This window comes from Lepidochelys olivacea (genome assembly GCF_965140295.1).
Source record: "Lepidochelys olivacea isolate rLepOli2 genome assembly, chromosome: 4".
Taxonomy (NCBI): Eukaryota; Metazoa; Chordata; order Testudines; family Cheloniidae; genus Lepidochelys; species Lepidochelys olivacea.
The window spans coordinates 93,894,486-93,906,709 of record NC_140414.1 but is presented as its reverse complement, the minus strand read 5'-3'; the positions used below and the strand labels follow the sequence as shown (position 1 = coordinate 93,906,709).

At 39.4% G+C, this 12,224-nt stretch overlaps 1 protein-coding gene across 1 annotated transcript in view; it reads right to left on the bottom strand.

The window, feature by feature from the left end:
- The window catches only part of SGCZ (sarcoglycan zeta), an 848,489-nt gene that overhangs the window by 233,632 nt on the left and 602,633 nt on the right, over nucleotides 1-12,224 (bottom strand). The gene's annotated exons all lie outside the window — the stretch shown is intronic.

Genomic DNA, 12,224 nt, shown 5'->3' with positions numbered 1-12,224 from the left:
ACAGTGGCAACATTTTTATTTGATTGAAAGCGTTCAAAGTTTCTATTCCCAACTTTAATGACTATTATTTGAGTGTATAGCAATAAAATGGATTATATTAGAGTGCTTAGAATGAGCCTCATTTATTGTTGCAGTACACAAAGTAAAGAGCATGGAGGATATCTGTGAGAGACTCTGCAGCTGGATTAAGTATACTAGAACATCCCACATTTGCAGGTTCACTCTATGATCCATTTGCTCATTTGAACCCTTTCCACACATTCCCAGAAGACCAAGTGGGTGGGTTAAAGGGCAGAGGGAAGAGTATAAAGGAAAGACGAGAAAAGAAGGGGCATGAGGAACAAGACGACAAGAACCGGTGAGAGTACATAATGATGGAGAGAGATTGGATGGAGAGAAGAGCTGGAGAGAAAAATATTGAAGGTATAATTTGAAAAACCAACATCTTAATTGCATTAATCTACATCTTCTTGACATGACAGAGAGTAGCAGAGTACATGGAAAGGAACTAGGGATTGTGAGCAAGAGTAGAAAAAGGGGAAGATAGTAAAGAGAAAAAGTGAGCAGATCCATGAGTGAATGTGTCAGAGCCAGGATCCAAAACAGACACGCTGAAAGGGGGGAGAGGAGTACCTTTTTGGAAGAGACCTGGAATTTGTTTTCAGCTAGCCAGGATACCAAAACTGCAAATACCACCAACAACTCAAAAGTAGTAAGACAAAACATACATTATTGAAATAACTTCTTAGTGAAAGGAGAGCTAATCACTCCAGAGCAGCAGCAACGTTCTTTAGTATCAGACTGCTTCCTTAGGTCCTTATAAGTGGGTGCAACATTTTCCCCCTTGAGATGATTCCTCTGGAGCCAAGCTTTTGTTCGCACTTATTCTGCGAGGGAAAAAATCAAGGGGTGAGGGAACCGAGATTACAAGGCCCCTCTGAAAAGTCAGTACTGCTTGTTGTGATGAGAAAACGGAAGATATAAATAGAACATAAGGACAGACAACCTAGGAGGAACACAGTAGAAAGAGAGAAAGAAAGAAAGACTCGAAAAGGTTTTTTTGGGGGGAAGGGAGGAAGCACATGCTTGCTGGGCTAGCAGATACAGGATAGAAAACACTACAAGGGTTGGTACAAGGGGAAGTACAGGGGACACAGATAGGTAAATAAGATTCTCCTACCTTCAAGCCCCCATTTACCAGAACCTGTCCTGTTTTATACTTAGAAAATGGACAGAGTGATGGAGAAGGAGAAGAGAAGATAATGAGGTTGCTTGGCTGATGAAAAGTGAGGGGAAAAAAGCCAGACAATCCTTTTTCTCTGCACCCTGACAAAAATCTCCAGAACACACCGCCCTCGAACATTCTCTCCTTCCCTACCCCACCTTTCACACACACATTAAATCCATTCTCTGTACCGTCACCCTGATTAGAATCTCATTTTAGCACTTTGAAAAGTATTTATAACCAGAATTCAATACAATAGTGCAGCAAATAAGAATTCAGAGAACTTCAGGCCAGTAAAATAATCCTTAATAAAAAAGTTTATGCTGTGCTAGTCCAGTTTTGTTATCTGCAACATGTGCTCTCAAGTTAATTTTGCTCCATCAAGATATATTTTTAAAATAGAACTAAGGATTTATTTCACATTTAAGATGGAACCTATTGAAACTCAAGCTGAATATTCAGTATTGAACGATTTCATTGGAAAATAAATATAAAAAGCGAGAATAAAAATCCATTTCACTTACATTCCTGCTTTCAGGAATATTTTTCAAGTCTTATGACATATCTTGGGAAAAAAACCCACCACACTTTCAAAGTTATGTGTATTGCATCAGCAGAAACAAGAGATTCTTAACAGCTGGCAGAGTGTGTGTGTGTGTGTGTGTGTGTGTGTGTGTGGAGAGAAATACTTATGCATTTCTTTTTCATTTGCAAGTACTGTGAAATTGCCACAAAATTTATCACCATGTACATTCCACATTACAAGTGTCCATCGCACTACCATTAGGGATTATGTAAAAGATGCTCTGTTGACACCAGATGGTGCTACTATGTACTGCTAGTCATCAATTACTGTGAAAGACCTGCTTTGGCGAGCCAATTGGGTCTTGGATGGATTTTAATTTTACTGTGCTGGGTACAGAGGATTAGTAATCAACAAAGATTCCAAAACCTGGCAAGACTAATGTGGGAAGAGGGGGAAAAAAACACAAAAACCAAGAGTAAGGTGCTCCAAAGCTATAACATCATGTATTTAAGAAAAACAAAATACCCTTCAAACATACATCATAAATAGGGGCCTGAGTCAAAGCCCTTTCAAGTCAATGGGAGTCTTTCCATTGAGCAATGGATCAGGACCTCGTTGCACGTGTAGCTCAAGGTCCAGTGTGCTTCAACAGCAACCGTGGGAACTATAAGTTATGGACTACAAACTGCATCATGTTGGAAGAACTTCCTGGTTCCTGCCAGGAGGTACCACTGTGTGCCCCCCCATGGCAGGAGGTCTCAGCACCGACTGAGCTGGGAGCACATAGCGGGCAAGCAGAGAGGAGGCTGCTGGACTGTAGACTTGTTCTATGTTCTTTACAGGTAGGACCAAAAAGAGCTTAAAGAGCACCCTGAGAGGCGTTTAAATGACACAAAGGAGAACATTGGCTTGTTTGTTTGGGTTCAGTTATTGCGGGAGTTAGAACATATTTGTAAGAGGGACCCTTATCCTGGTAGTTTGTCTGACTGGGTCTGGTCTGAGGTGGACACAAAGTGACACAACACAGAGCATACAAAGGAGCCTCAGGCCCAGTTTCCCAAAGTTGTGTAAAAATGTTGCAAAGCAGGCTTCCCCTATCTTGAACAACCTCATACCGGGCCAGTGAACAAGAGTGGGGGCTTCACATGTAAGCAGTGGGTCAAATATATTTGGGCTCCAGTGGAAATGACAAGTATACAGTCCTGTTGCTCTATTGTTAAACACTGTATGGGGCAAGCAAATTTTCAGAATAATCACTTACAATGTGTATGATAGTAGAAGAACAAATTATTGTGTTGATAGCACAAGATTTCAAAAGCTGATTAAAAAAGGCTCACTACAGATGCTCTCTTACCAGTAATACATTTAAATTAAAGTGCATTTAGCTAGAGTCAGGATTTAAGGCAGATACGGTAGCTAGACAGTAAAAGTCAAAGTTAGTTGAGTGCAGAAGGGCAGGGGGGAAGAGAGACATTCTGTAAGCCATCTGGAACCAAAACATCCTTCTGTTCTAACTGTATGTCTTGTGCTTGTTTCCTATGGTTGTAAAACAAAGTGCATAATGACCACAGACAGCTGCTTCAAAATTGAAAAAAAGTGATACATCAGAGGTGGAGAATGATGCTCTGCATTGCTTTGATCTTTTTCATTGCAGGATATTTAAATAAGTAACTTTTCACCTGTACTGCTGCTTTTTGTTTTCCTGTTGTTTGATTGGCCACATAATAAATGACTAATATACTATTTTGACATTGATTGTGTTAAAAGAGTACAAAAAGATTGTCAGAGGGTAACTGTATATTTAATTACTTTACCATTACATTTTGAGATAAATGGAAAACTATATATTTAAACAAGAGTTTCTACATTTAAACTGTAGAATGTTATTTTTATTAATGAAAAAGTTAGATACAAGAAGTCCTAAATATATTTTAAGCTATTCCTCTAACTTGTCACTTTGAAAAAGGCCCTGAAAATTACATGCAGAGAGGGCATCCAACTAATCATCCACATAATAAATGAAATTCTGTGTAAATTAGGTCCAACGTTTGTAACAAAAATGCTACCAGTGATATTACAACATTTTGGCTAGCTGTCCAGTCATTCAAATAAATGGTTGTGTCAAGCAGAAAATATTCTTCTCCAAAAGACAGGACAATTTGACTATCATGCTCACTTTTAAACATGCTACTGCATCTAAACTTTTTATCTACCTTTTGTATTTCTGTAATCACAATGTAAAATGTTCAATTATTATTAGTCCCTCAGAAAATCGAAGTTACTGCAATCTTCCCAAAGATTCTCAAAATTATATCACAAAGCAAAGAGAAAAAAAACTTAATACCTGAAGATGTGCTATTAAAACTTATTGAAGATACAGATATCTAAAGAGGCAGGCTGCCATTACATGCCAGTGTGGCACCTGGTTAAAGTAAGTACAACTTGTGTTGTTTTGCTAAATCCTTTTGTTAAACCTCCTAGCAAAACACTGAGAACAAGTCTACAGTACAGCACTACATTGGCACAGCTGCGTCACTATAGCACATCTGGTGAAGATGCGCTATGCCTATTAGAGAGCACTCTCCCGTTGGCCAAATTACTCCACCCCAGCAAGAAGTGGAGGCTATTGCTGGCAGCCATCAATATGCCAACGTCCCCCAGCTCTGACCCAGATGATGCAGATTCTCAGCTTTCCTACTATCCGAGATTTAGGTTACCTTTCTTATGCTTAGTCTATATAAAACATACTTGATGCTGTATGGCCACATAAACAACCAAAAACAATCTCTCTCCTCTTGGCAGAGGAATTTTCCCATGTTCTCTTACCATTGTGTGCAACCAAAGGGATCTTGTTGGATGATGTACTGTTTTTGGAAGTCTTGATAAGCATTCTTGGCCAACAATGCTATTTTTCCATTTAGACCTGGCCACCATTTCCCCCTGTTGCAGATCTTCTCTCAGTCATCAATACCTATACATGTATGGGTGTACAGCAGTTCCCCCTCCAAAAGGCCATATTTGTGGAGTTTAATGTACCCATCTTATAAATAACCACATCATTTCTCATTTGAAAACTTATTTTATGGACATTTAGAGGAGGGATGATGTGAAGCTGGAAAGTGGTGCTATCAGCGTGTAGGCAAGATGAAACAATGGTACCCAAAATGAAAATGTCTTTTTGCACAGTTCCAGAAACGCTGCAACATGACTATGACTATAGTTTTTCCTGTTTAAGCCGATTTCCACACCCTTAAGGTGGTGGTTTTTGGTCAAAGCTATAAAACAACGTATGAAAAAAATGTGTTTGTTTTTTATTGGCAATTTTTTTATTTTTCTTTTTTTTAAGAAATGAGGAGGCTGTTTAGCATGTGGGGAAAAAATTCAACATTTTGCAATATATTAAAATGAAATGTTTTCACATCACATTCTTAATTGCTAAAGTATCTCACAAGTGATAATATTTTTTGATATTTTCAGTGGAAATTTGCTGACTAGATCAGTCTCTCACTGAAGGTTATGCAACAATAGCAGAAGATTGAGTGGTCATAATTTGAGGGTTGATATAAATATATGTGAAATCCTAATGTAATGCTTCTCCATTTGCATGCTTTTGTAAATACAGTGTAGCATCTAGTTTGTCTGGTAGAAGGTTTTAATTTGTAATTACCTAGGCATGCAGTAGTAGCTTTTGAACTATTCTAGAAATTACCTTTTTAATTCACTGATACTTATGTCAGAATTAGTGTTAGAAATGATAATATACAGCTTCAAAGTGCTCACTAAACAAAAATGGCAATTTGATATTAACATCCAATTTCACACAAAGCTGTGTGTCTGTACAAAATGAAAATGGTCGAAGTGGTGGTGGTAATACTAATAATATACTTCAGGAATTTTACCTGCACAGGGAAGTTACATATATGAAGATATGGAGGATACAAGCCTCTTAAAGCTTACAGCAAAGAGAAAGACTCTTCACAAAAACTTTGAAAAATATTATTTTTCAAGAAAATCAAAAGAATGCAGTGCTGGACAGAATTCTGTGATGCTGGCAGCAGAAGCCAGGAGAGATTAATTGTACTGGAGGTATGACAGGCTCTCCCCGGTGTGCCACTTGGAACTGGGGTACCACTGAGCCTGCCTGACCCACCAGCCTGGGCTCCCTTTACACTGTACAGCTGTGACAGGCTCTCAAGCCCCTTCCAGCACACATACAGGCAGGGACACACCCAGCTGCAGCTTCACACAGATGCTGAGATCAGCTCTGCATGGGAAGGCTCAGCTAAGGAACTGCCCAGTTACTCAAGTGCACACAACCCTTGTAAGGGTAAACCCAAAATTATACCATCTTGTGCTGCACAGGGAACTGTACAGTGTAAGCTCATGAAATTCCCTCCCTCCCTCAACATGGAGGAAGATATGCAATAGCTTTCTGACCCCAGTTAGGATTGCCACAGATGGTTTTTAGAGAAAATAGAAATAAGGTTAACTACAAAAGATAGATTTTAAAGTTATTATAAGGGATAGCAAACAAATCAAAGCAGATCGCTGAGCAAACTAACAAAACTGCAGTCTAAGCTTTTAATATACTAAAGAAATTGAATATCGGTAGCTAATTCTCCCCCCAATTGTTGGTTTGGGCAATTTGCAGAGATTCTTGAGGGCAAACTGCACTTGCTTGTAGCTTAAAACCCCAGGTATACCTTCCACAGACTAAAAATCCCTCTAGCCTGGGTTCAGCCCTGGGTTTTCCCCCAGTTCGGTCCTTTTTTCTCAGGTGTTCCCAAGTGTCTCCTTTGGGCGGGCAGTCAGTGAAGGAGAACCAAGATGATGTCTCTCAGCCTTCCTTAAATAGCTTTTGCATATGGCAGTAACCCTTTGTCTCTCCTCTTTAGTTCCTACGCCTTTCAGTGGAAAAACACTGGTATTGTATGATGGAGTTCAGTACCAGGTAACTTGGTTGCATGATCCCATAGTGTCATTGCAGCCATGCGTCAGAAGCTGTTCGTAGCATCCTCAGGAAGGCTCCCTGGTGGGAGATTAGCATTTTCTAAGTCCTATAGTTCTCCCTAATTGTCCTTCCCAGCCAGCCATCTAGACTGATTGCATTCTGCCTAGTGGGCATTCCCAGGTGTAAACACATTTGTAATAGATGCATAGATAATATTCCTAATTTCAGATACCAAATGATACATGCAAACAAATAGGATAATCAGTCAGTAAATCACAACCTTTTCAATGATCTCACATGACTTATCTTGCATAAAGTAAATCATACCACAATATCATCTCTATGAAGAATATGGGACCTAGTGTCATTCTGGCAGCAGAAGCCAGGAGAGATTAATTGTATTGGTGGCTACTGGATGAGTTTTCTAGTTCAGATGATGTGCCATCAATACTCTATCAGAGGGGTTGCTTTCCAAATACACAAACAAGTTGAATTTGGCATATGTCAGAATTGTACTGAATTTAGGAAAGAAAACACACTAAACCTTGTCTGAAAGCATCATGATCACATGCTTCTACAGTTAAAGACTCAACCAGCAGCATTGGGATGTAGGACTGACAAAAAAAAAGCCAGCCCTCGTCAGATGAGCCCTCACAAAACATCCTGATTGAACATGCAAAACCTATAAGAGAAAGAGTTGAGGACTTTATTGTCATCACATCGCTCCTATTCAGTGCAGAGGCAAGGAACAAAAAGCATGTTACAGCTCTTACCAAGCATTTCATAAATGATATGACAAACCCATTTGACCCTGAATCACATTCAGTGGTGTTTATCAACATATCTAGTGGGCTGCATGTAATATCAGATGTACACAAGACGCTACTGAAAAAACAGGAAATTTTGGTGCACAATTGATTCTGAGGGCATATGTAGCTTCTTCAGCCCACTCGAGAAATCTGGCATCAAAACATTTGCTAACATGGCCAAGACCACCAAATTTAAGTCTGGCAAGGGAGGGACAAACACGGTAGCTATCCATCCGGAAATTGTTTTCCTGTCCTTAGCAAGATGCAGAGATGATGTTTCAATGGCGACTGTTCTTGGTCACCCAGTAGGATCTGTGCCCCGCTTCTGTGCTCCCAGAACAATGAAAAGAACAGACCAAGATGAATTAGGGCATCAGCTAGAAGCTCCAGCTGAAAGAATCCATGAGCTAAAAGTACGCAACAAAGAAATTATAGTGTACATCACAGATGCCATGGCTTCTCACACAAACGATGGCTGAAAACAAACTAGATGAATTGGCTGCTGAGTATTTTTGAGACAGGTCCTAAAAGGATTTGACAAAGTTAATTTTGTAATCAAAATGTTTGATAGATATAACAGTAAATCAGTGAAAACTGCAGAAAGACAGCATTGGACTAGATCTAAGGTTGGATTCAAGAAATACCAGGGAATTGGTGGACACCTTGTGCCTCAATGGCAAAGGTTTCTAAACATGGCATCCAAGAAGCAGTCACATGTATGACTATATGGGTCAAAATGCACCTGACAATCGAGCAGCAAACCCAACAAAACACTCCTCCTTGCTGGAGGCTTTTCCAGTGGTGAAGTAACAAAGTCAACTACAGTAAAGGTGTTGAAGAAGCCCTAGGCTTTTGCAGTAATGAGGAAGAAGTGGACACAAGGATGTTTCTGCATGCTGTATGTGCCAATATGGCTTTTGCATCTCTTGGTGAGACAGGAACCATAGTAATCGGGTTACCTAATACAGATGTTTTGGTCTTTGCTGTTCACTACTTTCCAAAAAAACAGAACCCATAGATAACATGTGGATCAAAAAAGGCAATGTTACCAGCACAACTGACAAGAATCACTTAATCCCCAGGCATAGAATTTCTGATGCACTCACTCTTGACTCTGCAACATACTTTCTGCTGTAAATGCATTAACAGGATGGGACCATATTATCCCTATTTGACACTGGGGAAAAAAATTCTGTGTTTAAATCCCAAAACAGAGGGCGCTTACTGCTTTGGACATCTTGCCAAACTCGGGGAGCGATGGACAAGCTGCAAATTCTGCAGCAAGGAAATTGGTAGCAGTGCTGTATGACCAGAGTGAAAAGAACAGGAAACCCATAGAGACCTGAATTGCTTGTGCATATGTGTAGCCATCAAAAAGGACAGGTCACTGGCCAAACTACCGCCATGTGAGGACAGTTTTGAAGAACACATCAAAAGAACATCTTGACAAACAAATAAAGATTTGGATATCTTCAAACATAGATATTGGATCACCATTGCAACGTGGATGGAAAAATGTGGATGATTAACTACTTCCTGTATTCTTCAGTGGCCCAATGGCATCTGAACTTCTACAGGACCTTATTTGTTCCTGTGTCAGTAAGGGTTGTGCCCCAATCAACTGTGAGTATAGTCAGAACAATCTTCCCTGCACAGAACTTTGTATATGCCAAGGCAAGGAAGAGTGTGATAACCCACACTATCAGAGTTCATGATGATGATAATGATGTTGACTAGAAATGTCACCATCACTATTACATTTCAATGATACCTGTACAAATTTATTATTAGATTTTGTTTTACCCTTTAGATTGTGGTTGTGCTTTGAGGTCACGAAGATCCAATTTTATGGCTTAAAATAACAGAGTTATTAAAATAGCAAACAAATGCAAATATTTCAAAGTGATCATTTTAACTTGTTGATGGTTTCATTTTTTATCCCCCTTTCTATGGTAACAGCAGCATTTGACAGCTCCACTTCATACTTTACCTTAAAGAAGACACAATAAGCTTTCAAATGATGTGTGACATGCATGTGTGTAGACAGTATAAATTAGGTTGACCAAATCAGTGGTGTCTGCAACTTGCTTATTTGTTACTTCCAGACTCCCTGGACTGGGATACAATTGTAGATCACCCAAGTGTTTAACTAGTGCAGAAAGCAGCTGTCTGTGTATATAGCAATGCTTCTTTCAGGGAGCACACTACAAAAGTGCTCCATAAACTGTACTGATTAGTTTCCAGGGACAATTACAGTTGTTGGTTTTAACATGCAAAGCTTTTGATCCTCCGTAAATGAAAAAAATTACCTGTCTGTTGTAATATGACAACTAAAATCAGATGAACCTTCTGAATCGGGATTGCCCGGATTTGTTTTTTTGAGGCTGGTGGCAGATGAGAGCCCTGGAATTCACTCCCCTCCTTGATTTAACAGGGAGAGTCCAAATGTGTTGATCTACAGGAAACATTGCAAAGCCTCTCTATTTATCCAGACTTCTACTGAGGCTAAGATTTTTATTTTATTTTGTGTTTTGCTAGTGGGGAAGTTATTTTTACCTGACCTGGTCTCATCATAGATTTATGTATACAAGCCTGGATAAATAAATATATATTTGTGCAGCTTATTATATATAAGAAACACATTTTGGACCAAATACTTTCTGGTATCTTTAAACAGGAAACCCTATGCCCCTAAAACAGAGTGCACAGATGTGCTTCAAAAGTAATGTTAATATGCATTTAATCTAGCGGATATTGCTTTACAGACCCTTTGTGGTATTTCCACATCTTATAGAAGACAGAATGTGGGTGGCCATATTTTACCCTGAACTTCTGCTGCTGAAGATGTTTTTTCTAGTGTATGACTATGCTCAATTCCTGGTCCTTTGAATCTGCAGAATTTTATAATCTAAGCAAACGTAATGCTTAGGTAGGTGTATATCTAGCTTTCTGTAATTATACATTCTAAAAACAAATCATATGATGATAATTATGTTAAATATAGGATTCTTTTAACAGTCTTCTTTTTTGTCTGCACTTTTGCTGGATTCCAGAGCGAAAGATCTCTTTGATTACATCCTCTTAGCAGAAAACTTAAGCAAAGACCCGTAGAGTACAAATCTGGTTGTTGGTACTCCAGCAACACGTACACTCTAAAAATTAAGGTAGCTGTTGATGTGGAAAAGCATGTCAGATGGGGGACACTTACTGGGGTAATAAAAGTATATTAAGATCATGTCATAGTTAGACATATGGCAGCTGGTAACTAACAGCAAGACTTTTGTTATACAAAGGGAAAGAGAGGCACTAAACGTAAAAAAGGAACACCAGTATATTTTCATCTGTAAGTTTTTACAGTTCAATTAACTGTATCCAATTGCAAATTACTTTAGGAGAAGAGAAAATACTGCATCCAAAAGTTTAAGTATGTTTTACATTATAAAACATTTTTTGCTGTATTAACTGTATTGTTTGCTATGGGTACCTGCAAGGCCCCACAGTATACCAACATTTTTATGGCTGATTTAGAACAACACTTCCTCAGCTCTCATTCCCTATCGCCCCTACTCTACGTGTGCAACATTGATGACATCTTCATCATCTGGACCCATGGAAAAGAAGCCCTTGAGGAATTCCACCATGATTTCAACAATTTCCATCCCACCATCATCCTGAGCCTGCACCAGTCCACACAAGAGATCCACTTCCTGGACACTATGGTGCTAATAAGCAATGGTCATATAAACACCACCCTATACCGGAAACCTACTGAACGCTATTCCTACCTACATGCCTCCAGCCTTCATCCAGACCACACCACATGATCCATTGTCTATAGCCAAGCTCTACGATACAACTACATTTGCTCCAACCCCTCAGACAGAGACAAACACCTACAGGATCGCTATCAAACATTCCTACAACTACAATACCCACCTGCTGAAGGGAAGAAACAGATTGACAGAGCCAGAAGGGTACTCAGAAGTCACCTACTACAGGACAGGCTCAACAAAGAAAATAACAGAACGCCACTAGCCATCACCTTCAGCCCCCAACTAAAACCTCTCCAAGGCATCTTCATGGATCTACAACCTATCCTGAAGGATGGACTCATCACTCTCACAGATCTTGGGAGACAGGCCATTCCTTGCTTACAGACAGCCCCCCCAACCTGAATCTCTTCGGTCACTCGATTACAGACCTAAAAGTGGCAATTCTTCAACAAAAAAGCTTCAAAAACAGCCTCCAACGAGACACTGCTGAATTGGAATTAATTTGCAAACTGTATACAATTAACTGAGGTTTGAATAAAGATTGGGAGTGGATGGGTCATTACACAAAGTAAAACTATTTCCCCTTGTTTATTTCCCCTCCTAAGGTTCTTGTAAACTCCTGGAAATGGCCCACCTTGATTATCACTACAAAAGGTCCCCCCCCCGCCCTCTGTCCTGCTGGTAATAGCTCACCTTTCCTGGTCACTCTTGTTACAGTCTGTATGGTAACACCCATTGTTTCATGTTCTCTGTGTATATAAAATCTCCCCGCTATATTTTCCACTGTATACATCCGATGAAGTGAGCTGTAGCTCACAAAAGCTTATGCTCTAATAAATTTGTTAGTCTCTAAGGTGCCACAAGTGCTCCTTTTCTTTTTACTGATATTAGTACGAGTAAAAAGTATTTTTTGCATTTTTATTTTTAAATCATTTTTATG